The following is a 23,841-nucleotide window of genomic DNA, read 5'->3' as shown; positions in this document are numbered from 1 at the left end:
CTGTAGCATCTCCATATGAGTGCTCTGGTCGCTGGACAAGTTTTCCTGTTTTTTCTTTTATAAAATGTGGATGATAATATGGTTCATAAGGCCACAGGGAAGAATAACAGAGGAAATTAATACAAAACTCTTAGCAAAATACTTGGCACGTGGTAGGAACTCAAATATAGTAGCAGTTTATTATTATTAGATACGTGTGAGGCACAGACTAGTGCATTTGTGTGTGTGTGCACATGTGCTACGTAAACGTGTGTGAGTACATGATTATTCACGGAGGAGGTGGCAGGAAAGACAGAATGAGACACTCCGGCAGGCTGTGTGTAACTGTGGCTTTGATTCCTTGTGTACTGTAGTCTGGTCTGTCACCCAGCAGGGTGGAGTGGGGCAGGGCTGGCAGTGACGGGCCAGCCTCTCACAGAACTGAGTTTCCATGGGAAGCGCTTTAACACTAAAAATTCCGCAGTCCAATTTTGAGGGCAACAGGCAGAAAGAAGCTGGGTTGCCAAGCAACCAGCCATTAACAGGAAATTAGCTGCTCATCTCTGAATGTCCTGTCCCTTTTCCATTGCACCTCTCCTCATTCTTCCAAACAGACACACACACACACACACACACACACACACACACGCACACAGGCTCACACAGACATATAGAGCAATATAACTGAGTGCCACCTGGAACAACTTCTTCTTTTTTTTTTTTGGTGAGGAAGATTGGCTATGAGCTAACATCTGTTGCCAATCTTTCTCTTTTTGCTTGAGGAAGATCGTCACTGAGATAACATCTGTGCCAATCTTTCTCTATTTTGTATGTGAGATGTCACCACGGTGTGGCTTGATGAGCGATGTGTAGGTCTGCGCCCAGGATCCAAACCTGCGGACCCTGGGCCGCCGAAGCGGAGCGTGAGAACTTAACCACTATGCCACCGGGCCAGCCCCCACCAGGAACTTCTAGAGACAGAATTCACACTGCGGGGCTCACCACCAGGGTGAACAGGCAAGCCATAGAATCCCTCAGCCCCCTCCTCTCTCTACACGTCTCTGCTTCTCCTCCAGAAGCTTCCTTCCCCTGCCCATCCTCTCCAGCCGCAGATCAGTCCTACTTGTCCAGTGGGCCCTGATGTCCATGTATGTGCCTGTTCCTTCTGTCTCCTGGTCACACTGGGAGCTCCCTGAGGGCAGGGACCCTGTCTCCTCCAGGAGGCTGGGAACCCCCCACGAGTGCTGGGAGGCAGTCTCTCACACCTAACCCTAACCTGATCTCTCCAACCTTCTCAAACTCGATCCCTAACCCCACCCCCAAACCTGATGTTCAGCCCAGATTTCCTGCTTCAGGATTGAGCTGGACTGCACCTGTGGTCAAAGGGGACAGGCCTTATCAACACCCGCTCGGGGTGTGTAAGTCATCGATCACCCATACAGGAGAAGGAGAGGAGAGGAGAATAGTTCTGCTCATCTCCCAGCAATGGCATGGCCGGACCAGCCCCAGAGCTCAGGCCATGGGCCTCTTCTGCCTCAACCCCATCCCAACAGAGAAGGATGAAGCAGGGGCCCTCTTAGGTCATCTGGTACCTCTCTCCCCTGGGACATGCCCCTTCCCTGGATCCGTCCTGCCCCAGTGGTAGCGGGTGAGGCTTCAAGTCCTCACAGATGCAAATATATCTGGAGAGAAAACAATACACAGGGTCACCATCCCCAGCCTGAGCCATATTTCTAGAAAGTTGACCTTGAGTCCTGAGGACCATTTTCAAGCTATCCCTCTCCTCCAATGTCCACTGACACTAACAACTGATATTCAATGAGTAATGTCACCTGGGCTAGACACTGTGCTAGACTCTGCTGTGATTTCCCCCCACCCCTGGAAGGAGCCCATGGCCCAGGGAGAGAAGCAGACAGGTGAATAGTCAACTCCAGTTATTATGTGCTCAACTGAGTCACATGAAGTGCCGTGGAGACCCAAGAAGGGAGCCGTTCCATCTGTAGAGGTTGGATGGGGTGGAGAGAGGAATCAAGGAGCAGGTGACATTTCAACTGGGCTTTGGACCAGGATTAGCAGACATTTGGTCCTGTCCAAAATGTCCACAAGACATTCGGTCCACGCCAAGAGGTCTTTGATATTTGGGACATTTTGGACGGGACCAAATGTCGTGCAAGGTGGAGAATGAATAGAAGTTTGTCAGATAGAAATTTCTGAAAGAGAGTAGCGGGGAGGGTATTTCAAGCAGAGGTGATAGTCTGGACACAGGGGCCGAGTATCTACAAATAATCACCTTTCAGGATTCCAGGGAGAGTCTTGCTGTGTTTTGGAAGTTAACATTAAAAAAACACTGGGACGGGAATGAGGAGGTTCGGGTCCCAGCCCTGCCCCTGATCGGCTGTGCGTCCTCAGACAAGTTATGTCTCCTCCCTGGGCTTCAGTTTTCTCATCTGTAAAAGAAGGGACTTGAGTGACCTCTGAGGTTCTTCCCAACTCTGCCGACCCCTGGTTTCGTGTGTGTAGTAGGCATCTGACGCAGACGGGAGAAGGAGGCTCAGGTGTGTGTGTGCAGGGGCTGCTGGAGAGGTGGGTCCGGGGCTAGAATGCCTTTCTCCTCGTGTCTTCCCCTTCCCCTCTCCATCCCTCTGGGACTGACTCCAATGCCTTCCCAGGGTCACCAGGCAGTGCAGACCACTCTGAGCGTAGCAGTGACCTTTGCAGAAAATTGCCCATTTTAGAAGATTTAGCTGCATTTAAAATAAATGTGGGAGGCTTTTAAGCAGGGGCTGGCAGGTGTCGTGGAGTGGAAGGATGGACTAGGAAGTGTCCTGGAGACCCCACAGGTAGTTCTGAGGCCACTTCTCTCAGGAACACTCTGGGCTGGGAGAGTGGACTTTAGACTGGGTAGTATTTCGTTTCTCCAAAGCGCTGGCCTGTAAGGAGCATTATTAACACTCAGGAGAGGAAGGTGAGGAGCTGGGTGGAGGGAAGGCTTGTCCTGAATCTCCCAGGTTTCCAGCCTCTCCTATGCAGCCTAGATTACGTATCAGCAGAGCAGGGTGCTGCCTGGATGTCTTTCCTGTCCCAGTGATGCATTCCTTCTCTTGACTACAGGAATGTCCCAGAAAGACGAGAAAGGTCACGTCATTAACACAGGAGGGAGTTGGTCTCCTAGACTCTTGGGAGGCCACTATAAAGGAAAGAACCAGGAGGTGCCTGAAAGGGAGACGAGAGGACCCTGAGACAGGCTGACGCCACACTCGGAGCCCCTGCACTGAGACCTCCGGGCAGCCCATCCCGCTGCCAGGCTGCAGGCTTACAGGACCCACTGACCCTGTCTCAGCCTCCCACGATCATGACTTTGAATGGCCTTCAAGGCCTCGGGGAAGAGGACAGTCTTGCAGTGACAGGAGCAGGGAGAGGAGAGCTTGACCTGCTGCTCCTGTCCCCAGGGTGGTCACTGCTTCCTGACCTGAGGCTTTGAATCTTCAAAGCCTTTTCTTTAAGGTGAAAGAAGTGTAATTTATTTGTCAAATCAAAGGCTCCTTAGCTGTGCAGAGGCTGCTCAGCCCAAACCCCCTTGCCGTGGGCAGAGCAGGGCCAGACAACTTACCATGGGTGTGCTTGTGCATATGTAATTTAATTTGTATTTACGAAGTGCTGGGCTGGCTGCCTAAGTGGGTCCTATGTGCTTGAATGCTCCCTTTTGTGGGCATTCCTGTCTGCAGCAGACGTGCACGCACGTGTATGTGTCTGTGTATGTCCATATGCTGATGGACTCCAGCTTCTGTGTCCACCCCTCATGTTGCAGGGTGGGTGGCTCTGGGTGGTGTGTGCCCATGTGAAGATGGAAAGGGATGCAGAGGCGGGGTGGGCAGAAGAGAGCCCACAGAACGCCTGTGCACGGGAGCATCTCCTGCAATGTGCCCAGATCACACAGAATCTCAGAGAAGTCCAAGGTTGGGGCACCAGGGCATGGAGGGCCAGAAAGGCCTGGGTCTATTGAGATTCAGCCTCACTAGTCTTGGGGGACTTCAAGAGACCAGTGCCTCCCTCTGCCCTCCATCTGGGCAAAGGATTTCCCATCGTGGCCCCTATCTCCTTATCATGAACCTTGTAAGCATGTTCCAACCTCCTATCCCCACTTGAGCAGGGGCTGGCTGACTGGGGAGGAAGACGGTATAGATATGGGGGGCTTCCTGGGCACCTAGGCAGAGGAGAGGCTGAGGAAAATGGGGGCCTGCCCATTACCTTTCCCAAGAAGGGAGCAGACAGCAGTGGCTGGAGCCCCTGGATTACAACCCCAAGGCCGGGCCTCCCCCACCCATCTTGGAGGCCTTGTCTGAAGACAGATCTTTACTGGAGGGTCTGGGGATGCAGAGCACAGAGATGCAGCAGGCTAGAGGGCTGGCCTTAAAGGCACAAGTCTCTCTATCCAAAAGGGAGGTGCACTGTCAGTTTTCATAGGGCCCTTGAAAAGAAGAGTCAGGTTCTCCTACGTGGAGCTGGCTGGGAGGCAGGCTTGTTTAAGGGTTCAAGGAAGGTGCTGATGAATTGGAAAGGATGATGGGTTGCGGGAGGGGCTGCCCCATCTCAAGACAGAAGGGGACTATTCTCGCGAGATATGGGGGGAGGGGCAGCCTGAGGGGGTTTCCCATCTCTTGAGGGCTTCCCTCCCTCCGATCCTGAGCTTCTCCCCTGGGTCCTCTCTCTCCAGGGTTTCTCCATCCAGACTCTCCTCAGGCAGCTGGCCAGCCTCTCCTCTGGCTCCCGAGGGACCACTGCATGCCGGGCTCCTCTCTCTGTGATGGCACCGAAGCCGCTGCCGCGCCCCCTCCCGGGGAAGGGCAGGGAGGCGCTTGTGCTGCGTGGTTCCCTCCACTCCTCCCAGCTCCCCCTCTCAGGGAACCAGCAGCTTTCGGATTGTTAAAGAACAGTAATTAACATTCTGGGCTGGTCATGCGCAGGGACCGCAGGAGTCTGGGAACTGGGGGATCCCTTTGCTCCGCATCCCCATTCTTTCCTTCTCTCTCCCTGGGTTGTGTGGATTCACAGGTGAGCTCCTGTTCTGCATCTGTCTGTTCTCCTCCCGATGTCTCCCGCCCCTTCTCCCGTCTCCAGCCCCAGGCTCTGTGTCTCCTTCCTGCTCTTCAGGACTCCAGCTGCTTCTCAGGCTTTGACTGTGACGCTCTGTTCCACTTCCTGTTTCTGGTCCTGGTATCTACCTGCCTCTTTCTCTTCAAGCTCTGATCTTGCTTTCCGTTCCTCTCCCCGTCTCCCTCTAGGTCTCTCCCTCTGTCAGCCTGTCTCCAACTCTCCCTCCCCCCGTGCTCCACCCCACCCCTCCTTTGCTGACTGCAAACGTTCAAATAAATGAAAAAGGCCAAACCCCATGTGCCTGGCAGTAGAAAGTAACTCTGCGACCCCAGGAGGGTGGCAGAGACTGTGTGGAACAAAAGATTCCGGATTACTGCATCTCCATGCTGGGCTTCCTGCTCTAAAGAAAGAGGAATTCCAGGTGGGAGAGGTGAGAGGTCTCCATGAGGCTGTGGGCCTGGAGGCCAGGCCGGCAGTAGTGGATGTGAAAGTGCCCTGAGCAAGTCCTCAGCCCCAGGACACTCTAGGGCCCTTCTCACCTCTCTCCTCCTCCTGCTCCAGACCCCAGACCTCTCCACTGGAGTCCCCAGGGCATGTTGATGCTCACTCCCACTGGGACCACCCCCCACGCATACCCGGACCGCCAGAATCCGCACCCATCACAGCCCCACAGCTCCCGAGGCCACAGCTCTGTCTCTGCCACGGTCAGGGCAGTCACCTCACAGGCTCCAAACTCCCTGCTTATCTCCACGAACACCTGTTTCCGGGCACTAACCAGAGCTGTACTTTCACTCATTGACATTCCCTCCCTCATTTTCTTCTCCAATGGGGAGAGGATTGCGGAGAGGGCTTTCCAAAGTCAAGAGGACGACCTCTGTGAGGTCTAGGAAAAGCTGGTATAGATCTCAGAGTCAGAGGTCCAGAGTTCAAATCCAGCCCCTCCTCGTGATGTTGGGCAGGTTATTTAACCTCTCAGAACCTCAGTTTCTTCATGTGTGAAATGTGGGCTTAATAATATCTATCTTACAGGACAATAATAATATGTATTTTACAGCATAATAACCATAATAATATCTTACAGGTAACTCCTTTCTCAAGGATCCGCTTATTAGGAGCAAGTGTGGCTGGTGATCTGCCAGGCCACAAACACAGCGGCTGCTTGGAGCCACCTATGCTGGACCTCAGTTTCCCAGTTTCATCTTTGGGTTTATCCAGGAGGTCCAGGGGGATTTCAGCAGGTCCTGATGGCTTATTTAGACCGATTTCTGGATGAGATGCAGAATTGGGGCAGTATGCATGGCGGGTGCTGTGGGTGCCCTCCCCTGGCCCCTCAGCCCTTAGCACCTCCCCACGCTGGCCCAAATGGCAGGTCAGCATCTGTAACTCAGCCTGAGGCCTTCTCTGGAGTCTGCTGGGGCAGGACAGAAGTACTCGGAATTAAGGCCTTTGGGAGCAGCCCTCCATGGCTGCTCGAAGCTGGTGGATAAATACCCCAGCTCCCTCGCCCTGAGGGAGGAAAACTCTGAGGCTGGATGCCACACTGGTACCCGAGGTCCCCCGCAGGATTGAGCTCCAGGTTCTGCAGTGTTAACCAGCTTGATGACACATCCCATGACGGTTCCTCACCTTCTCTGTCCCTCCCATACTTCCTGCACCTCCCAAATAAACGACATGAGCCCATATCCTTGCCTCAGGGTCTGCTTCTGCAGGAAACCAACCAAAAGGGCATGGTGTTGTGCTAGGACTATAGGTCTCAGAGTCAGGAGATCTGGGCTCTTGTTCCGACATTGACGTAACTTAGCTGAGGGTTCTCACCTCTTAACCAACTTTGATCTTAGTTGACTTCTCTATGAAATAAGTGGGGCTACTAAGAATTCCTTTCCCACCCATCCTAGAGGCTGCAGTGAGGATCAAATGAGATGATGCAGGTGAAAAAAAAAGGTAAACCATAAAGCGATGTAAAGAGTCACTGCTGTCATGAGGATTTATCTAGTCCATTCAGTCTCGCCATGGAAGGCCGTTGGGCAGGGGAGGTCTCTGGGCCATCTTCCCTGGCACAAAGACAGCAGAGCCTGTCTGTGGACCCTTTTCATTCCGTGTGTACCTTTGCACTGTGGTTCCGCATATTCTCCACCTGCTCTCCTGATTTTGAAGTATTTAAAGGTGCTCTTATCAGGGACTTTGGAATTCCCCACAGAGGGCTTCTCTCATACTTTTCCTGGACATTTCGCTTCAAGTTTGCATCTGACTTTTTCCCATAAAAAATAATTAACAATAAAATGTAAATATACGAGTAGATTACGTACATTTAACTGGCGCCTTTCCTTTGCATGACCTCTTTTCTCTGCTAGTTAGCCATGCAGAGGGTTTTTTTTTTCCTTTCCAGAAACTCATCTTTTTGATCCTCAGCACACATTTTTCCTGGCTTTCAATGTGGATTTTCTTTATTTTTTTCAATAATCTATGGGTTTCTTATGCTTTTAAAACATTTTTTTAAACTTTCTTTTAACCATTCCTTTCGATTTTTCCCCCTTAACACATGCTCGCGTTTTCTTTCTCTCTACAAGAAATGGCATGATGGGTATTTTTGGCTTTGCCACTAGGATGTTGAACTTCAAGGTGCTGGGGCCTGAAGGAGGCAGAGCTTCACCCACAAATGCTTCCTGCCCAGATCTTGCCCTTCCCTCCAGAAGAGCCCTGCCCTTCCCAGCATCGCATGCAGCAAGCCCAGTGCCTGTGATGGGCGTCCCTAATCTCTATCACCACTCGGACGCGCTTCGCCATGTCACTTTATCACTCTCGCCAGCTGCCTGCGCTCGCCGCACCTCGCCCTTAATTAATTACACCCTCTGCTGCAAGGAGCCATCTCCCTCCCAATGACAGCCTTCAAGCCCCGTCAGATGAAGAAGCAAAACCCTTTCATCTTTCCTGATGGCTCTTTTCTTTCTGTATCATTTTTCTTTTTTTTTCTGTCCCACCAACCCTGGCTCCTTGGCAGGTCTGCTGGTGCTTCTGGTCCAAAGCCATCCCATGGGCCTGGACTCTGCAGTGAAATCAGCTCCAGGAAGCAGGTTGTAGGGCCCATTGGGTGGGGCACGGAGCAGAGGCAGGGTGTTTAGTGTTAGGAGGCCCCAGAAATCAGTGTTCAAAAATGATCAGGGGTGGGCAGGGCATGAGGCACTGTGACGTCTGGGTTAGGGGGAGTGGTGGTTGCCAGAGATCAGAGATGGGCTTTCTGTGTGCTTGGGATGACCTATGGTGAATTTGTGCCCCTGGAACCAGGTCTTGCTATTGTGTCACAGACAGTGAGAGGCTCTGCAAACTAAGGCACAGATAACCATGGGTTCTGCAAACTTTGACACAGATGGCGACACCAACAGTGACAAGGCTCAGCAAGAGTAGCACAGAGTGATTGGCTCTGCAGCTGTGGCACCCACAGGGAAGACACCATAACTCCAACCACGATGGACTCTCAAACAGGGCTCCAGGCAGTGAGGGGCACTGCATGCCATAGAACCAACAAGGCCAGGCTCTGCAAACACTGTGACTGCAACCATGACAGGCTCTGCAAACGGGGACCCAGGCAGTGAGGAGCGCTGTGGACCATGCCTATGACAGTGGCAGGCTCTGGACATCCACAGAGACAATGGCACCAACACTGACGCCCCAGCACACAGAGGAACCGGGAGGAACAGGCTCTGTCGACACCAGACACTGAAAACAGCAACGCAAATGGTGCAGCCTGTCCCAGCGACACCGGCTCTGCAAATAAAACCAAACTCTGCTGATGACAAACAGCACCATGCTCTCCAAACGGTGACACAGGCAGCAACAAGCTTTGCAAACAGCTCCAAGCTCTGCAAATAATTACACACAGTGCCAAGCTCTGCCAACAGCCAGTGTAGCCGCAAGCGGGGTGTGGACAGCAAATTGGGGGTCTCAGCCGGTTATTTCAGACACGGGCTCTGAGAGCACCCATCACTTTCTCCAAAACTTCCTAGCCCTCTCGCTCTCTCCACTGGTTCAACTCTCTTTTAATTTGCAAGTGCTTCATGTGACCGGCTCTCACTGTCTCTTCTCTGTTGGTTTCCTTCCTTTCAGAGCTAAGCCTCTCAGATGATGAACCAGGGCCCAGAACCCTCTGGAACCCACTCCTCTCAGCGGTGTGAGCTCCTCACAGAAAGTAGTGCCCTCCACTCTGGCCCTCAAGCTCTCCCCTCTCGTATTTCTGTGGCTGAGCTGCCCCCTGCTGCCCAGACTGTCCTTCCCTATGCCTGGTTTGTGGAATCTGCCCATCTGCCCAGAAGAGGGATGGGGAGGGAAATGATGACCCACAGGGCGTGTGAAGCCCCGTATGCACATTCTCGGCTTCACGCTTTACCATAACCTGTGAGGAGTGAGATATAAGGAAACAGAAGCATGGAGAGGGCAAGTCGCTTGCCGGGGTCACAGAGCTCCCACGTGGTAGCCCAGCGTTGGAGTTTGCATCTGTTCGACTCTAAAGCTGATGAGTCACTATTATGGGCAACACAGCAAAGCGGTTAGGTGTGCAGACTCCTGGCAAGGCCTGCTAGAATCCTGGCTCTGTGACCTGTGGGAAATCATTTAACATCTCTGTTCCTCGGTCTCCTCATCTGGACAATGGGGATAATAATACTCACCTCAGGGTGTTTGGGTGAGAGAGAATTAATATGTGTAAAATGCCCAGAGGAGTTTTTCTGGAAGCTACACCTAGCCCCTCAGCCCTGCTCGGGAGACATCTCCTCCTCTCCTTCGTCCAGCTCCACACTGCCTCCTTGCTTTCCCTCAAACGTGCCAGCACACCTCCTCTCTTAGGGGCCCTGATGCGTGCTGTCTGTCCCTCTGTCTAGGTTTCCCAGTGTCTACTTGGCTTGCTCCCTCACCTCCTTCAGGTCTCTGCTCAAACATCACCTCCACGGAGAGACTTTCCCTGACCACCTTAGTTAAAATAAGACCCTCCCAACACCCATCCCCCTTACCCTGCTTTATTCCACTTAAGGCATTTGTCACTGCTGATGCCCCACCGTTTGCAAGCTCCCGGGGGAGAGGGGCATGGAGCTCAGGGGGTGGGTTGCAAATTTAAACAGGACAGTGTGGGAAAGCTCCCAGGGTCCGTGGGAGGTGAGAGTGCAGTGCTGCTGTGGCTCCCTGGGGACCAGAGCCAGTTGAGGAGGAGGATGTCACTGGCTGTTCATGCTGATCCCTTCCTGTGGGACTCACTCAGCCAGGGCCTGTCCTGTGGAAGGTGGAAGGTGAGGAGTCCTGAGGTTCCCCACAGCAGCCTTTGGGATGCTCACTACTAGCAGCAAGGGAGCGACCGATGCCCTGGCCTCGCCCTTGACTACTTCTGCTTGTCCCCCCTTTGGACCCCCTACAGGTGAACAGACATGGGGGCTGAAAGATGTGAAAACAAAACTGCCCAGGAGAAAGCCACATCCCGCTGCTGTGAGCAGAGGTGGTCCCAGTCTCCCCCAGCCCAGCCTGTCCCCTGTCAGCTCGCCTGCCTGCCTGACCCAGTTCTCCCTTCCCGCCCGCCAGAGAAGGCCTTGGCTGCTAGAGAGAAGAAAGAAGTAACGAGAGAAGGAACAAGCAGAGGGGAGATGAAACCAGCGTGCACGGTGACTTCAGGGCGGCGCTGAGCACAGAGAGGCCGGCTCTGAGGCTGGAAACTCGCCGCTTCCTTCTAGGAGGCTTCCTCCAGCGCAGGGGCTTACAGGCTGGGTCAGCCAACAGCCTCTGCTGCTGCTCCTCGAATCCCAATGTCCAGATGTGCGATGTGGCCAGATGCACAAACCAAAGTCTCAAAGCCCTGAGTTGCGATGTCCGGGCAACAGAGAGCGAGGATGCTGCCCACCCTTTGGGATGCAGTAAGCAGATAACCTCATTTGGGAACATCCATCGTTGAATGACTGGGTTCTCCTCGAGGCCTAGAGGTGAGATCCTGGGTCTGCAGTTGGTCAGCTGAGCATCAAACAGAATAGTAGCCCTTTAGGCATCTTGACCCCTGTGTGCGAGAATACCATGCAGTCAGGAAAGTTGCAGCGTAGGGTACCACCCAGCCCTGTTATCTTTTGGGCCTCCAGTCCCTGAGTAGGGGTTGGTGGGGGCACTGCACCATCCCGTCAGCTGACTCAGCCTCTTCCTGGCTCGTCCCTGCTCCCCAGCCCCTGCACCCTGGGGCCCCCTCGAGGCATGCAGAGCGCTGCCTCTGCCTGCTCAGATTTTCCAGAGCTTGTTGGAGGGAATCAAAGCCTTCCTATAAAGCTAATGGGAACAGATTTCAGACTCTGAAAGACGTATTTTAAGCAAATGAAGAAGCAAAGACCAAGATGTGGAACAAGAAAGAAGCAAGAGGCGAACGTCAAGGCTTCAGCAAGACCACTGGGGCATCAGAAGAATGAGGGGCCTGGCTGACCAGCACCACGGGGAGGAGCCCACCTGGTCATGCTGGTTAAGGGCATTATGACGTCATCCGTGAGGAGGCAGATTCATTCACTCCCTCATTCGCCCACTCATTCATTCATTCATTCAACCAATAGTTATTGAGCATCTGCCATAGGCCAGGCGGGGGCAGCACAGGGCTGTGGGGACAGATGCAGAGCTCACAGTCCAGAGGGACTGATTTCAGAAGACCCCAGGCTTCCTTCCGAGTCTGTGGTTTCTAGATATCCACCCTGAACTGCACACTGTCAGGGCTGCTGTCAGGGAATGGGCGTCAGTGCAGCATGTGGGACAGCGCGTGAGTGGCCATGGCATTAAAAACCCTGTGATCAGTTCTCTTTACAGGGCCTTTGGTCAGCTTCATCGCGTCTTGAGTTAGAGAGGCCTTTGGTACTGTCATGCAGAAATACCTGGAGCGGTATACAGGACATGACTATCAGACGGTTATGGCCAAGACGCTGATATCCAAATGGACCAAGTCAGGGAGAGATCCTCAACTGGACCCCAAATACGCACACACGCATAGACACACATTCACACACATAGACACACATTCACACACATAGACTCACATTTACATACAAAGACACACATAGACACACATTCAAACACAAACACACAGACACACACATTCCCACACGAAGACACAGGCAGATACACAGACACATGTTCACACAAACACACAGATATATTCACACGCAGAGACACATTCACACACAGACACATTCACGCACAGACACACATTCACAAACACACTCTCTCCCTCTCTCTCTTGCTCTCTCTCTCTCTGTCATGCTCTCTCTCTCCTGCAGACGGCTATCTTAAACGGCCTCCTTCTGCCTGGCAGTGCTGCTGACAGGAGGCTTGGGGACACCGTGGTCAGGAGACGGGATCTCTGGAGTCAGATAGCCCTGCATCCTGCTCCTGGGCCTCCTGCTGCCAGTCAGCTGTGTATCCTTGGCTACTATTTCTGATCCTCAGGACCTGTTGTGATAAATGAAGGTGACATATCCACTCACTTCACAGTATTCTTGCAAGATTTAAACTAGATAAATGAGATCATGCCTGTGAAGTGGACACTTGTTTCTTTGGGGCCAGCACCTCACTCTCTCCCTGTGTGTGTGGGGGTCTCAGTGGGTGGCAGAGCCCATCTTCCATGACAGAACACTTGGCTCTGCTGGTCGGACGCACCTGCCCCGGACTCTGGGGCCCCCGAAGCATTGTCTCTGTCCCTGTGACTGCTTTAAGAGACAGCAGTGGCTGTGCCGCTACTTTGGTGGCCAGTGGCCCGTTGGCATCAGTGGTGTAAGCTCCACGCCTAGGCCAGCTCGGCAGCAGTGGAGTCATGTTTGGACTGCTTTAGCAGCACCACTTTGGGTGTTATTCTTGAGTGCGTAGCTCCACACCTGGTTTTTAGGCCCTTTAGAGATTCTATGAGCAACCAAAGACGTTTTTAGTCAATTCTTTCTGTTTACATCAGCCAGAGTTGGTTTCTGCTGCTTGCGTCTCAGAGCCCAGTCTGGTAAGAGAGTATGAAGGGTTTGGCTCCATGCCCAGAACACTAGCAGGTGCTCAATAAGCGTTAGCGATTGGAGATGACATGGGTGACGTTGGAGGGGGCAGGCCCTGAGGGAGGGGCTGTGGGGCGACACTGCAGCCTTCAGGGCAGAGCATTCAAGTCTCCCACCCCCGGTCTCTCCACCAACCAGCACCAGGAGCCAGAGGGAGCCAGGGCTGCTTTTCTCTGCTTCCCACCCAGCAGGGTCAGGCTGATTCGCGCAGCCCCGATGCCAAGGGGCAGGGCAGGGGGAGGAGTTCCGATAAGTGGCTCTAAGCGGGACCACACGGTTCCTGCGGGATCCCGGCACCAGTTTATTCCCTTACTCCCCAGGGAAACAAGCCTATATCTGCTTCAGCCTCTCGATCTCTGCTCCAACAAATCCCAGGTCACTGGGCTTCAGAAAGGAACGCGGGGACATGAGGCGGCCCGTGAAGGCAGAGGACTCATGGGGGCACCGTCTTCCAGAGCCTGTGGGAGCAGACTGCCCTCTACTGTGCTCCCTGCCCCCTGAGTGCATGAGCCCTTCCTCCAAACCCCCCTCCCCCCATGGGAGACACATGCCACCGGGAGGGCCACATCTGGGTGTGCCGTTTGGGGATAGCACAGAGGCACCAGCTGAGGCTGTAAGTGGGGCTTCCCTGGATCCAGCTGGAGGAAGGAGCACCTTTTCTTTCCTCACCAGGGACTGGCCATGGTCCAGCCACACCTGCAGAGCGACATCTGCCCAGAGGGGGCACCCTTTTCTGATCACACAAAAGCCTTGCATATGGACAAGGGAGGCGTTGCAACTGGACCGCTATTTTACTAGCTCATCTCCCTGAGGCAGGATCCTCTCATTTTCTGTTTCTCAGAAGTGTTCCCCAATAGTCTCTGGCAGTGGAAATCATAAACCTCAGTTTTCCTGTCTCTCAAGTCTGGGCATGTCTGTCAGCTCCTACTCTCCCTCTCACAGGCCCTTCTGTGGCTGCCATTAACCAGTGGTCACTCCATTTGGTTCACCATAGGGACCTCCATGCTTCTTTAGTCCTGTCTCTGCTTGGCAACATAAGGGGAGGGGTTCATGTCCTTGTCCTGAGCACGCTCCTCATCTCCAGGTCCCTGGCCAATGCACTCTGCAGTACCATGGAGTGTAGGCAGGGCTGCACTCAAACACTTTCTCCCAGTGGGACATGGACCGGGGCAGACCCAGGGCCGATGAGACATTTTGGTGCACACTTCCCTGGTGGTAGAACCTGGCTATGTTCCCACTGGCACAAGTCTTTCCCCAAAGGTCCAGAGCCGTGGAAGTGGGAAGAAAAGGGGCTGTTCCTTCATCCCACACAGTAGCTGCTCCCTCTGTCCACAGGACACAAGCTCTTTGGGAATTACATCCTCAAAAGGAGAGGCTCCACCTCTCTGTCTCCTGTCGTCCTCCTGAGGTGGCCTCCTCTTTCAAGTCCCGAGGCCATTTCCCCACCTCCTCCATGGAGAATTGCCTCCCCTCTTCCAGAAGGAAGAGGCTCCCCATCACCAGCCTCAGCCTCCCCTCTGTCTGGCTAACTCAGCCCTACCTTCAGAGCTTCCCCCTGCCCAGGGTCTGCCCATTCAGAGCAGGGAGCATGGCCTCTAGTTCAGTGAGAGAGGGTGATATGTCTTTTAAAATCTGTAAGTCTTCACATCCTACGTTTTTTCTTGCAGCTCACTGATGAGTGGTGTTTCTGTTGTGTAGAGTTGTCCACTGTCTCGCTTTTGTTGCTTGCATCCCCGTGGTATCCTTTTAGATGTTCCTCTGTCCTCTGTTATTCTTGCAAATTGGCAGCGGGATCCACTTGAGCAGGTTCCAGCATCTGTCTCCCTCTCCATGTGTCTCACCAGTGGACTGATCTCACTAGCTGCCAAAAAATGCAAACACACCTCAGCAAGGGAGCATCACTTTCTTCTCATAAGAGAGTGCAGTCCAGCCTCGTCTGAGCCAAGGCTATTTTTCCTGGCCACAGTCCTGGCCGCAGGAGAGCCCCATTCTCCTCCTGATGACCCAGTAACCCCGTGCTCTGGTGCTGAGAGCCTTCAATACCTTCTCTAGCCTGACTGATACCACACAGGCCACCTGCGGCTGTGAGTGGCTGTCTTCCTAGCTCCTGGCAAGGCGGCTCAAGTCCTGATGATGTCCACATCTCCCTGCTGACACAGAGCAGTCAGGGATCTCAGTTTAGCCTCCCCATTCTAGAAACTTGTCTTGCCCCTCTCATCCCTGAAATAGGCTCCTTCCCCAAAAATGTATCCTTCTCCCTTCCCCACTCTGCTTTCTCAACCTATCTCCTTGTCTGAGAGGGCGCGGGGAGGGGTAGGTGGGAAAGTGTGGAGGGCCTTCGTAGGACGGCGGTCCCGGCACTTCAGGCAGAGGGAAGAGTAGAGCCAAGAGGATGGCAGCACAGCTCTTCACGCCTGCTCTGTTCAGAACTCCAGGGGACGGAGACAGTGTAGACCAGGGGATGGGCTGCCTTGACCAAGGGCTTTATTCATCTCAAGCATGGGGACTGGGGAGGAACATAGCCCCAGGTGATGAGTAAATACTTTTCTACCTGTCCTTGGACCTAAACCGAATCCGACACGGATTAGGTGATGTTCTACTTGGAGGCAGGGGAAGAGCCTTCACGATATTTTATTTGTTTGAGTCAGGATTTGAATAAGGTTCATACAGTTTGAGTGGTTGATATGTCTTTTTTCTTTAAAGTAGCTTTTCTTTCTTTCTTTTTTTTTTTGAGCAAGGTTGGCCCCGAGCTAACATCTGTTGCCAATCTTCCTTCTTTTTTCTCCCCAAAGCCCCAGTAGATAGTTGTATGTCATAGTTGTACAACCTTCTTGGTCCTCTATGTGGAACGCCACCTCAGCATGGCGGGGTGAGCGGCGAGTAGTTCCATACCCAGGATCCGAACCGGGGAACCCTGGGCCGCCGAAGCGGAGTGCGCGAACTTAACCACTGTGCCACTGGGCCGGCCCCATTGAGCGACTGATGTGTCTTTTAAGTCTTTATTAATTCATAGGCCCTCCCATCTCTCTCTCTCTTTTTTTTCCCTTGCTACTTATTGATGAAATTGGGCTTTTTGTTCTGTACAGTTTGCCAGTCTGGCTTTTACTGATTGTGTCCCTTGGTGTCCTTTAACATACTCCTTTGTCCTCTGTTTGCAAACTGGCAGCTGGATCCACAGCCTCGAGCAGATTCAAGTTTCTCTCTATCTCTCTCTGCCTTCTTCCCTCTGTCCCCTTCCTTCCTTCTTCCCTTCCTTCCTTCCTTCTGTCCCTTTCCTTCCTTCCTCTTTCTTTCTTCCTTCCCTCCTCTTTCTCTTTCTTTCTCTCTATTTCTTTCTTTCATCCCTCTCTCCCTCTCTCCTTCCCTCCCTCCCTTCCTCCCTCCCTTCCTTCCTTCTTTTCTTTTGACTCCCTCATGGGTGGTGCTGTATTTGTCCATCAGAAGGCACAAACGTCTGACTGTCTTTCTTTGTGTGATGTTTCCAGCCCAATGGGCAATACCTGGATCCATTCATTCACAGGGGTTGCAAAATGGTGCTATTTTAATTTTGTTATTCTTTCTGCATCTATTAGGTGGATTCTTTATTTCTTAGCTGGACTAAACCTATAAAGAGAAACTTTCCCGGATCCACTCTCTGGCCTCAGTGGAACAATGTCTACAGGAAACCTCCACAGTTTCCCCCGCAGCCAGCACACGCAGATTTCCAGCCCAGGTGCTGGGTGAGAAAGAAGCTCTGGTAGGACAAAGGCTCGAGGTCACGTAGCGTGTCCACCCCCGTCACAGAGCAGGAATCCCCATCCTCCTCCGCACCAGTCTATCTGATTGGACCTGAACAGGAAAGTGTCTTTCCTTGTGTCTTGCTCTCAGGGGTCCTCCAGTCTGAGGCACAAATACTAATTTTAAAGACAGTAGTGTGCTTTCTTGTCTCCATGGAGGATCATCCTCATGGGGATCCGTCTGCATCCCTAGGACGGGGATATTGTCTTTACCCTCAACCCCATTCCTCCACTCTCTCTGCTAAATACCAGAAACATGCACCCGTGTCAGTAGCAGAATTTGGAGGTAAATGAAAGGAAAGGGTGGTGATATCATGCCATCAAAAAGCAAATTATTTTAAGTTAAATTTTAAACATTCATTTTCTCAACATGCCTCTGCCTGGTCTCCATCCCCATGGAAAGCCCAACCTCCCAACAGACTTTGAAATGACTTGTCTTTGCCTCTCCCAGATCCCCTGCCCCTGGCCCTTGTCTCCTGTTCCTGCCCTTTGCCTCTCTCCTTCCCAAAGAAGCCCGAATGGAGACTGGGTGTTGTCTCCCCCGTAGGGCCTCTCCTTTCATACCTGATCAGGAGGATCTCTTCAACAAGAGCCATTTGCCTGCAGGGGAATTATGCTCTCCCAGCTGCTGGGATAAAACAGCTCTAGTAAGTTGGGGTTTTAAATAACTTTATATTTCTCTGTTTTAACAAGAATGAAGAAATTGAATCTCAGATACCTTATGAGTTTGCCAAGGTTTCAAAGGTAGTAAAGCCTGGAGTTGTGATTCAAATACAGATCTTTAAGCTGCAAAAGCCACACATGTGTCCCTCTCCTCCACGCTCATCCAGCCATCACAGTAGCTGGTGCCTCTCTGCAGGGGGAGAGCAGATACACAGCCTGTCCAAGAACCCTCAAAGGGCAGATTTATCTCATGGGAACCAGAGGCTCTTGTTTCAGCAGTTAAGCGGGACCTTTTATGAGACCCTTTAAAAACAAGCTATTGGGCAGAGTGTGGTGTACTTTAATGGTCAAGAGTGCAAACTCCAGTCACACGGCTTCAGTTCCGACAGCAATTCCACCAATTAGGAGCTGTGGGGGCTCGGACATGGATATTGCTTAGCCTGTCCATGCCTCAGGGTCCTCACTGAGCAAAAGAGATAGTAATAGTGCTTACTCCACACAGTTGCTCTGAGGTAATGGTTTAAAAGTTCGCAGCATTAGCATCACCTGGAAGTTTGTTAAAATGAAAATTCTCAGGCCGCTCCCAGAACCTGCTGAGTCAGAACTGGGCAGGGCTCAGCACAGTCTGTGTTGAACACGCCCTCTAGGCCATGCTGATTACATCAAAGTTGGAGAACCGTGGCTCAAAACATGTGGAGCACTTGGAACAGCACCTGGGACACAGTAAGTGCTCAATAAATGCTAGCAGCTTATTATTATTATTATTAGCCAGGGCCTTATTGTTATTATTATTAGCCAGGGCATTCACTGCCCCTAGGGGCTTGGGTGGAGTTTAGCCCAGCTCCGGAGGCAAAAAAGCTTCGCACCATTTTCATGCTCAAGCAAGTGTCCTGGGTCCCCATGGACTGGGCTGTCTTGTTTCGTCCACTGCAGAATTTCCAGCCCCCAGGGCAGGGCTCCGGACATAGCCTGGACTTGACAGTTATTTACTGGATGAATATGGCACCTCTCCTCACTCTGTCTCATCTGTTAGTCTGGCCTTGAGAAGAGGAGGGGACACGGGGGGCTGAGGAGTGGACTGGAAACACCCGTCACCAGGGAGAATGCTCTGCCTACATGGGGCTTGGTTTCCATACCCCCTTGTTTCTGTCAGTCAATTAGAGTGTGGTGTGTGTGGGGGGGAGTATGAGGGGGTGTTATGGGCCCTTATGTTTATATCACAATGTATCAATAAGAAGAAGACAGATAATTCAAGAGAAAAGTGAATGAAAATCTTGCACACTTCTCGGGGCTGGCCCAGTGGTGTAGTGGTTAAGTTCACATGCTCCACTTTGGCGGCCTGGGGTTTGCACATTTGGATCCCAGGTGCAGACCTACACCGCTTATCAAGCCATGCTGTGGCACGCGTCCCAATATAAAGTGGAGGAGGGTGGGCACAGATGTTAGCTCAGGGCCAGTCTTCATTAGCAAAAAGAGGAGGATTAACAACAGATGTTAGCTCAGGGCTAATCTTCCTCACCAAAAAAAAAAAAACAAAAACCAAAAACCAAAAACCTTGCACACTTCTCAAAAAAGGATTTGAATGGCCAATAAACAAGAAAAGGTGCCCAACAGCATTGGTTTATAGTGAAATGTACATTAAAACCACAACATGATGCCACTACCCACCCACTAGAATGACGAGAGTGATAAAGATGGAAAATCCTGGGTGCTGAGGAAGATGTGGAGCAACTGAACTCTCATCCATGACAATTGAGAGAATACATTGATGAAGCCACTATGGACAGCTGTTTGGAAGTATCTACCATGCATACCCTATGATTCAGTTTTTCCACTCCTGAGTATAATATACCCAGCAGAAATACATTCACATGTTCTTCTGAAAGACATGTATAGAGTGTTCATAGAAGCACCATTTTTAATAGATCCAACTGGAAACTACACAAGCAAAACTGGTCTCTCAGGAGTAGAATGGATACATCCAGTGTAGTATTTTCACACAGTACAATACCACACAGCAGTGAGAGGTAATGACCTACAATTGCGTTCAACAACGTGGAGGAATCTGATGAACATACTCTGAAGCAAAAGAAGCCAGACATGAGAGAAAATGTATATACTGTTTGATTCCATTTATATGAAGTTCAGTAACAGACAAATCTAGTGTAGTGGTTACCCTTGGGAGAGTAGTAACCTCCCCCAAGGCGGCACAAGGGGGCTTCTGCGGAGCTAGTAGGGAATGTTGAGCTGAATGCTAGTTACGCTGATGGGTTCAGTTGTGAAAATTCATTGAGATGTACACCGCTGATGCGTGCTCTTCTCTGTATGATTATTTCAACAAAAAGTTAAACAATGTAAGTGATCATGGAATATCAGGTGGCTCGTGTCTCCTACTGTTCCCGAGGGGGTGGATCTATGGACGGGAAAGACAGTCCAGAATCACCTGAGCTCAGCCCTCTTGAGCATTCTAAGTCTCAGTGTCCTCAAGAGTAGATGAGAAGGAAATACAGACCCAAGAGGAGGAGGAAATCGCCCCAAGTTGATATGCGTCGGATGGCAGATCCAGTGACCTTAGCTTGGCCACGTGCAAGGAGGCAGCCAGAGGCCTGGCCACCTGCTCTTAGAATTGACGGGACGGCGTCTGCAGAGGTGCTCTGTGCGTGGTGGCGTGGTAGAGCTGTGCGGACTGCTATTGCCAGCATTCTCGGAGCCAGAGATACGTCTGTGGATTTCTCCATTAGCTCCAAGCTTCATGCTCCTTCTTTCCGATGACATGCTCTCGTTCTTCCTTGAAAGTGATTACAATCCCTAAATGAGCACACAAAAATAAACCTCTTTATCAACCAGGGACAAAATGAACCACCTGAGTGGAACTTGTACCAGAATGCAGTAGAAGCACAGAAACATATGCCGGACTAATTACCCCTGTCTCTACAGATGGACGTGTTCAGCACAGTGGTGGCGTTACGGGTGGGGTGACGGGAAGCTGCCTCATTTAAGGCAGCATTTCCACGGGTGTTCTTCAGATTGCTATCCCATGAGATGTTAATCAGTGCCATGAGGTGACAATTCCATGCTCAAATAGATTGTGGGAACCACTAGGTTAAATGTTATAAGATGCTTTCTTTGCTGCAGGACTTCTCAGAGACTTTAATGTGTTAGTGGGCATAGTGAATCACCAAGGTGGGGATCAAGTAGGTAGCATTTCTCTAACTTATTTGATTACTCAACCCTTTTTGATTTGTAGAGCACCTTGTGAAAAATGTTCCCTGGAACCCATAAAGGGAAATATTGACATGGACCCAAACTTGGTCCAAGAGTCAGGAGACCTGGCTGGCAGATCCAGCTTACTTGTCAATCAACAGGACACCCTGAGCAAGTCCTTCTTTTCTCAGAGCCTCAGTTAATTAGAAAGAAAGGACTCAAAGAAAAGCAGGGATATGGATTTGCCATTATCTTACCACTTTCTTTTTTGCATTTGATACTGTGGTTTTATGCAATGTGACAATTATTTATTCATGGGGCAGATGCTGCTGATAACTTATTCAATAGATGTTACCCTCCTTTCTTGCTAAAAGAATCCTGATTTTTCCCATGTGGGACTTTGATCCCAGTGATAGGGTGAATCCCATTCTTTTCTGTCTAGGGGTAACCATATGAGTCAGTTCTGGCCAGTGAAATAGAAGGGGAAGTTTTCTGGGAAAGATTTTCTTGTTGGATGAGATAGAGCCACTCCAAGGATAAATCCTCTTTTTTTTATTCCCTCTCTTCCTGATTAAAAAGTGGTTATATATGTGGATGTGATGGTTGGAGCTGTGGCAGCCATCTTTTGACCATAAAACAACAAGGATGAAAACCGGTAAGCTGAGGAGGAATAGAAGTAGGAGGAAAAGAGCCTGGGTCCTTGATGACATTGTTGAACTGCTGAACTAATATTCGAAACACCTCTGACTTCTTGTCAAATAAACAATAAGTGTCTGTGTGCTTTTGGTCACCATTAGTTTCATTTGCTCTTGTACTCACATAGAAACTTACTAATTACGCCTGTTTTTATCTTTCGTTATTCTATTTTCTCATTTGTAAGGGCTCCTCAGTTATACGATGCATTCGTGATTGATTTATTAGTGAGGATAGGATAGGAGGCTCCAATGCAATACCAACAAAACCCTGAAATCTCGTGACTTAACCCAATAGTACCCTATTCCTCACTCTATCATAGTCCAATATGAGTTAGGTAATCCCATCCCAGCTAGTAGCTGTGTTATCTGGAACACGTGGTATATTAGTCGGGTTAAGCTAGGCTAGGTTGCAGTAACAATCTCTCAAATTTCAGTGGCTTAACACATAAAGGTTTATTTTTGGTTCATGCAAAGTCTGCTCGTGGTCCAGAGAAGCTCTCTTCCAAGCAGTGACTCAGGGATCCAGGATGCACCTTATAGACACAGTCTCTGGCATAGGTGATTTCCAAGTTGCTGAAACTGGAAAGGAGAGAGCTGAGGATCAGGCACCAATTCTTAAACATTTTGTCCTGAAAGTGACATCATTTCTCTTTATAGCCCATTGTCCAGAACTAGTTATGCATCCCAACTTAACTTAAGGGAAGCTGGGAGATATAGAGGAGTAGATGGATATTTGGTGAGTACTAACTGTCTCTGACACAATTTAATAACAGCTTTTTAAATAACGTTGTCTCTGACTGGGAGCCTGAGATGTGTTAAATGGAGGCTGGCAGGGAGGGAGAGGTGGAGAGTGAAACTTCCCTGACTCCACTGAATCCAGCTTCCAGAGGGCAGGCCAGGCCATTCCCTAGGTTCAGGGTAGAACAGGGAGAGAGCTAGCTCAGGACCCAGAAGTCTGGGTTCTAGCCTCTGTGTTCCTATCGCCCTTGGGCAAGCCACTTTTCTATGAGTTTGTCTAATCTGCAAAATAAGGGTTTCGACCCTGCTCTAATCACTATGGCTGTGCAACAAGTCACCTCAAAACCTACAAGAGTAATCATTTATTATTTCTCATGGTTTCCATGGGTGAGGAATGCAGGAGGGGCTTGGCTGGGTGGTTCTGCCTCAGGGTCTCTCATCCACAGTCATCTGAAGGTTTGATTGGGGCTGAGGATCAATTCCATGGTGGCTCACTCACGTGGCTGGCAGGTTGGTGCCGGCTGCTGTGGGGGGGTCTCATCTCTCTCCGTATGGGCCTTTCAACAGGCCTGCTTGAGCCTCGCCATGGCATGTGATTGGTTTCCCCCAGAACAAGTGATCCCAGCTACCAAGATGGAAGCTACTTGCCTTTAAGACTTGGCTTTGGCAGTTATACATCAACACTCCACTGCATTCTCTGTGTCACACAGGCCCACCCTGACTCCCTGTGGGAGGGGACTACATAAGGGGGTGAAATCATTGAGGACCATCTTGGAGGCTGGCTTCCCAGACCCCATCTCTAAATTTTGACATTCTTTGCCTATGATGCAGCAACACCCCTCTCTCCCTCCAGATAAGACCAGATCCTCCTAAGGTTTCCCAAAATGCTCCTGGCCCTCTGGGATGAGATATTTTCTGGAATAAGAACCCCAAGAGTAAACTCATTTTCTGTTTAATTCTTTCAGGAACTCTAGTAAACAGGTGCTATTGTTATCATCCTCACTTCACAGATTGGGACACGGGTCCTAGAGAGATCGACTTGCCTGCAGTCGTGGTCAGCATATGCTGAGTCAGATCTCACACCCAGAGCCTACATTACCAATACTTCCCGGTGCCAGGTCAGCTCCAGGGGGGTGGGCGGTGGCCCTGCCTCTCACTCCTGCCTTAGCCTTGAGCTCAGGAGTTCTCTCTGCAGCCTGGAGGTGGGGCAGCTAATGTCTCCCTTCAGAGAAGGACTCCACAGTCCCAGGCAGCTACACTTCCCCCCGCAGTGCCTACCTCTTCCTGCACGGCTCCCACCCCATCTGGAGGGACTTGCACCCCAGGAACTCACTCAGAGATGGGGAGCCCCTCCATCCTTTTAATATTCCTAGTGCACGTTGAGCTAATGGTGTTAGCTCTTGAACAAAACAGTGCGCCCCTTCTTAAGGGAGTGATAATGGAGTCTGATAAGTCGGAACAAGGAGTGATTTCTTTGTGAGCCAGCATATTAGGGCTAAGCAGTAAAACTGCCCTTTTCTTCAACTGCCAGCAGCAAGTGAAAAAGCTCCCGAACACAGATTTATGAAATGCTGTGGGCTTAGATAAGATGATTTAAAGTTCATGCTCTGTTTCTGATCTGCCTGTCGCCAGGACGCCTGAACAAAGACTTAGCCCATC

The sequence above is a fragment of the Ceratotherium simum genome, chromosome 13, assembly GCF_057802395.1.
Source record: "Ceratotherium simum simum isolate JZ-2026a chromosome 13, ASM5780239v1, whole genome shotgun sequence".
Classification (NCBI taxonomy): Eukaryota; Metazoa; Chordata; class Mammalia; order Perissodactyla; family Rhinocerotidae; genus Ceratotherium; species Ceratotherium simum.
This window is presented reverse-complemented; position numbering follows the sequence as displayed.